The following is a 6,191-nucleotide window of genomic DNA, read 5'->3' as shown; positions in this document are numbered from 1 at the left end:
GAGGTTGAGTGTGTCTGCGTATGTGTGCATACGTGTTGTGAGAGTCACCAGATGACATCCCTTCTCCCTTCTCTTAATGACCTTTTGAGTATCAGGAGATAGCCCCAGCTCCTGTGTTATCTGTCTGGTTAAGGCCTCCAGACAGAGTCAAGGTCACTCTGCCTTTATCGCCATTTACTCCTGCAGTGTTGATTAAATGAACCATTTACACAACCATAGTGTAAAACCATTTCTAATCCTATTAGCCCCATTTCACACTAGAAGAAACAGGCCCAGTGAGGTTGAGGAACCCATTGGCTGCCATTTGTGCCAAGTACTGCTACATTTTCACGCATTCCTCATTTGGCGACCAGCTGGCCTGTGAGGTAGTTATTGCGTATGCATCTGACAGACGAAGAAACAGGTTGAAAGAAGTTAGCCTGGCTGGAATCATAGCCGGTCAGTGGTGGAATGACGATTTAAAATTTAAAGCCTGGTCAGCCTGACCTCCTTTGCCCTAAGTAGCAAGGAGGGTTTGATCTGGGTCAAGCCCAGTGGGAGTGTTCAAGCTTTGTGTCTGGCCCAGAGGTGGCAGAAATGGGCAGTGGGGAAAGAGATTGGCAGCTGCTGAGAGGGTTTCTGGTATTGACCACATGAGCCTTTGAAACAGACCTTGCCAGGACCTGTTTGGCAAGTTATGGAGCTTCCAAAACTAGGAGGAGATCATCTGTAGCTCTCACTGAGGGCCACACAGAAGGTTAAGTACTCTGCATGGATCACCTCATGTAATCTTCCCAACCCCCCCAGCTTACAGATGAAAAAGTGAGTGTGGGGAGATTGAGCCGACTCAGGGGTAACTACTGGGGTCCCAGCCCGGGCCTGCCTGACTCCAAAACCCAGGCTGCCCTGTTTCTAACGGGGTGGGGTGTTTCATCCTGTGGATCTTATGATCAAAAGCTCTTCTGCCTAAAGCGTCAGTAGCCTAGCGCAGTTTTAAAACTACTTCAGAAAGGACTTCTGGTTTCAGCTCAGGCGAACAGTTTGGAAGTTGTCGCTCCTGTCCTTACAACAAGAAAGAGCTGTACAAACTGAAAATCAGTGACTTTTCTTGGGCCCATCAGAGAATTGAGTTTACAGGGCATCCTGCCACCTCAAAATCTGGAGAGAGAAGTGAATGCAGTCACAGCTGAGATCCGCTTACCTGAAGCTGAAGCCGCTGGAACCAGAGTTGGTAGGAACACTAGATGATTTTCTGGAGCCTGAGTGTGGATGTACAAGAGCGAGAAACTCCTGGCGGCCACAGCCTAAGCGAGATCCCACACTTGCATGGGTTTTACCTCCAGGAACCCCTCCAGGTTTTCACAGATAAGAGCTGAGAAAGATCCCCTGATGGATGTGGCAAGCTAAGGGGACGAATAATTTTTGTAAAAACAAACTCAGAGCCTTCCACAGGGGAAAAGAACTTACCAGAGTCTAATCCCACCTGGGAGAAGGGCATTTACCCCACTCCACCCCTCCTGTCTTACCTAAGTGAGGGAAGGGTGAAAGAAAACTCTTGTTTTTCTATAAACACCACTACCTATACACTTCTCACACTAAATGTGTGGGCTATTTCCTACACCAACCAATTCTTTGACACCAGCTGGATGTCCTACAATTTAATTCAACTCAGACCCTATCTACCTGGAATTATTGTCAGATCCCACATATTAAGGCTCAGTCCCACAAGACTGCCTGCATTTCAGATCCCATTTACAAGTGTGGGCCTCCGGTATTTCTGATTCACCGGCTATACTTGTAAATTGGGTTCCCACAACCCCTTCCTTGGGTTTGGTAATTTGCTATAACAGCTCACAGAACTCAGGAAAACAGTCTACTTACTAGATTATCAGTTTATTATAAAAGATTTCAACTTAGGAACAGCCAGATGGGAGAGATGCATAGGGCAAGGTATGCGGACAGGGGTGCAAACTTCCATGCCTTCTCTGGGAACACCATTCCCAACACCTTGATGTGTTCACCAACCTGGAAGCTCTCCCAAGCCCTTCAGTTGGGGTTCTTTGTTTTAAATGGAGGCTTCCTTACATAGGCATGATTGACTAAATCCCTGGCCATTAGAATTAACTCAACCTCCAGCCCTTCTTCCCTTCCCAGAGATCAGAAGTTGGGGGCCTGGGGTTGAAAATTCCAGCCCTCTAATCACATGGTTCTCTGCAACTAGCCCCCATCCTTAGGGGCTTTCCAAAAGTCATCTCATTTGCAAAAACGGGTGTGGTTGACTAATTTGTTACGAATAACAAAAGATGCTCCTTTCACTTTTATCTCTTCAGAGCTTTCAGGAAAGAGGACAAAACCCAGAGATTATGACAAAAGATGGCCTGTTTCGGTTCATGCTGCAGACTTTCCTAAAATCTCTCAAAGGTTCACAAGCCCCAAACAAGCAGCATCTGGCCTGGGCATGCTCCGGACCTCTTGCTAAGCAGTCCCAAGCCTGGCACTCAGTTCACAGCTTAGCTTCTCCTAGGCACCTCCAAACCCAGTGCAGGCAGTGGCCATCTGTGGATTGCTTTGTGGCTCATGCTAGGTGGCCCTGGGCAGGGCACAAGTGGAGGCTGAACTTGGCCAGCAGTGGGGCCCCTCCCAAGAGGCCTCAGGGCTGGCATACCCAGTGGCCTTCAGATAGCATGGGAGCAACACCTGGCGGCTTCCACAGATGACACACCCAAACGGCAGACTGGGTGGGCACCAGAGCCTCGCTAAATCGAACCCTGCTCTGCAGGGTCAGCCCCTCCATAACAGCTCCTCCACTGTAGTCATGCCTAGTCCTCACAACCAATTATGCTGAGGGTCAATCCCTCCTACTGATGTACAAAGAGCAACCAAGGCTCAACTACAACAGGAGGGCAAACACAACCCACACAAGGGACACACCTGCAGCAGCTGGCTCAAGTGACCAGGGAGATTGGGCCACTGGGCCCCACAGGACACCTACTATTTAAGGCCACTCTACCAAGACTAGGAGACAGACAGCATCTCTAATAAAGACAAATGCAGGGATGCAGCCAAAATGGGGAGACAAACATATATCAAATAAAAGAACAAAGCTCCAGAAAAAGAACAAAATGGAGACAAGCAATCTCCCAGCAGCAGAGTTTAACATGCTGGTTATAAGGATGCTCAATGATCTCAGTGAGAACTTCAACAAAGAGATAGGAAACATAAAAAAGAACCAGTCAGAAATGAAGAATACATTAGAGGGAATCAACAGCAAATTAGATGAAGCAGAGATTCAAACCAGCGATTTACAAGATAAGATAGCAGAAAACACCCAATCAGAACAGCAAAAAGAAAAAAGAATTCAAAAAATGAGGATAGTTTAAGGGGCCTCTCGGACAACATCAAGTGTATCGACATTCACATCATTGGGGTACCAGAAGGAGAAGAGAGAGAGCAAGGAATTGAAATCCTATTTGAAGAAATAATTATGGAAAACTTCCATAACCTGGCAAAGGAAACAGGCACACAAGCCCAGGAAGCACAGAGCGTTCCAAACAAGATGAATCCAAACAGGCCCCCACCAAGACACATCATAATTAAAATGCCAAAAGTTAAAGACAAAGATGGAATCTTAAAAGCATCAAGAGAAAAGCAGTTAGTTTCCTACAAGGGAGCTCCCATAAGACTGTCAGCTGATTTCTCAACAGAAACTTTGTAGGCCAGAAGGAATTGGCAAGAAATATTCAAAGTAACAAAAAGCAGAGACCTAAAACCAAAATTACTCTGCCCAACAAAGCTATCATTTAGAATTGAAGGATAAATAAAGAGCTTCCCACATAAGAAAAAGCTAAAGGAGTTCATCATTAGCAAACCAGTACTACAAGAAATATTAAAGGGACAAGAAGAAGGAGAAGAAGAATTAAAAATATGAATAATAAAATGGTAATAACTACATATCTACCAACAATTACTTGAAATGTAAACGGATTAAATTCTCCAATCAAAAGACACACATGGCTAAATGGATAAGAAAACAAGACGTTTACATATGCTGCCTATAAGAGACTTAACTTCAGATCAAAAGACACACACAGAGACTGAAAGTAAAGGGATGGAAAAAGATATTTTATGAAAATGAAAACCAACAAAAAATCTGAGGTAGTAATACTTATTATCAGACAAAATAGACTTTAAAACAAAGGTTATGGGGCAGACGTGTGGCTCAGGTGGTTTAGAGCACGAGCTCAGAGCAACAGAGCTGCCGGTTAGACTCCCACATGGGCCAGCAAGCTGCACCCTCCACAACTAGAATGAAGTCAATGAGCTACCGCTGAGCTCCAGGGTGGCTAGATGGCTCAGTTAGATGGAGTGCGTGCTCTCAACCACAAGGTTGCTGGTTCGACTCCCGCAAGGGATGTTGGGCTGCGCCCCCTGCCAACTAACAATAGCGACTGGACCTGGAGCTGAGCTGCACCCTCCACAACTAAGATTGAAAAGACAACAACTTGACATGGATGGAGCTGATGAGGCCTGGGAAAAACACACTACTGTTCCCCAATAAAAAAGTCTTGGAAATACACACTATTCCCCAATAAAGTCCTGTTCCCTTTCCCCAATAAAATCTTTTAAAAAACACACAAAAGAAAAACAACAAAGGTTATGACAAAAGATAAAGAAGGACCCAGTAATTCCACTTCTGTGTATTTATCCAAAGAAAACCAGAACACTACTTCAAAGGGACATATGCATCCATATGTTTATTGCAGTATTATTTACAGTAGCCAAGAGATAGAGGCAACCTGGGTGTTCATCAATGGATGAATGGATAAAGAAAAGGTGGTACATATATACAGTGAAATAGTACTCAGCCATCAAAAGAATGAAATCTTACCATCTACAACAACATGGATGGACCTAGGAGGTATTGTGCTAAGTGGAGTAAGTCAGACAGAGAATGACAAGTACCATATGATATTACTTATATGTGGAATCAAAAGAACAAAATAAATGAAAAAACAAAATAGAAACAAACTCATAGATACAGAGAACATTTTGATGGTTGCCAGATGGGAGGGGGGTTGAGAGGATGGGTGAAAAAGGGGAAAGGATTAAGAAGTACAAATTGGGCTGGCCCTGTGGCTCAGGCGGTTAGAGCTCCATGCTTCTAACTCCGAAGGCTGCAGGTTCGATTCCCACATGGCCCCGTGGGCTCTCAACCACAAGGTTGCCAGTTCAATTCCTCGAGTCCCGCAAGGGTTGGTGGGCTCCGCACCCTGCAACTAAGATTAAACATGGCACCTTGAGCTGAGCTGCCGCTGAGCTCCCAGATGGCTCAGTTGGTTGGAGCGTGTCCAGTTCGACTCCTGCAAGGGATGGTGGGCTGCGCCCCCTGCAGCTAGCAATGGCAACTGGACCTGGAGCTGAGCTGCGCCCTCCACAACTAAGACTGAAAGGACAACAACTTTATTTGGAAAAAATAGTCCTAGAAGTACACACTGTTCCCCAATAAAAAAAAATCCTGTTCCCCTTCCCTAATAAAATCTTTAAAAAAAAAGAAGCACAAATTGGAAGTTACGAAATAGTCATGGGGATGTAAAGTACAGCATAGGGAATATAGTCAATAATATTGTAATAACTGTTTATGGTGCCAGATGGGTACTAGTTGTATTGGGTGATCACTTCCTAAGTTATATAAATGTTTAATCACTATGTTGGACATCTGCAGCTAATATAATATTGTATGTCAACTGTAACTGAAATAAATATTAAAATTGGCGAAAAAAGAGAAAGAGAAATAAAAACGTTCTCTGATCTGTAAGAGTAGGACTTCAGAAATACATCTCATCCATGTTTTGCTTATGAAAAAAATCGAGGTCAAGAACTGTTAAGTGGCTAAACCTGGAAGGGATATATCCAAAGCTTTTTCTTTTGCAAATCAGTTTTTTAAGTCAATGTTAGAAATTGCACAGTTTGAACCCTTCATTTGGAAACAAGAAGTTGAGAGAGAAAAACTGACTTAAATGAGGCTGAATAAAAAGTTATTAGCCCAGTCCAAGATGGAGGGCACTTCAGTGGCACCACTTGCCCTCCTGAGGCTCTTGCTCTGGCTGCTGCCCGCTGCTGAAGACCGCCAGCCCCAAAGGACAGCATTAGAGTTAATATAAATACCCTGAAAGATGATGGGGAGTGTCATGCAGGGTGTCATGCAGGGTCTC

The sequence above is a fragment of the Rhinolophus sinicus genome, linkage group LG10 (assembly GCF_036562045.2).
Source record: "Rhinolophus sinicus isolate RSC01 linkage group LG10, ASM3656204v1, whole genome shotgun sequence".
Taxonomy (NCBI): domain Eukaryota; kingdom Metazoa; phylum Chordata; class Mammalia; order Chiroptera; family Rhinolophidae; genus Rhinolophus; species Rhinolophus sinicus.
This window is presented reverse-complemented; position numbering follows the sequence as displayed.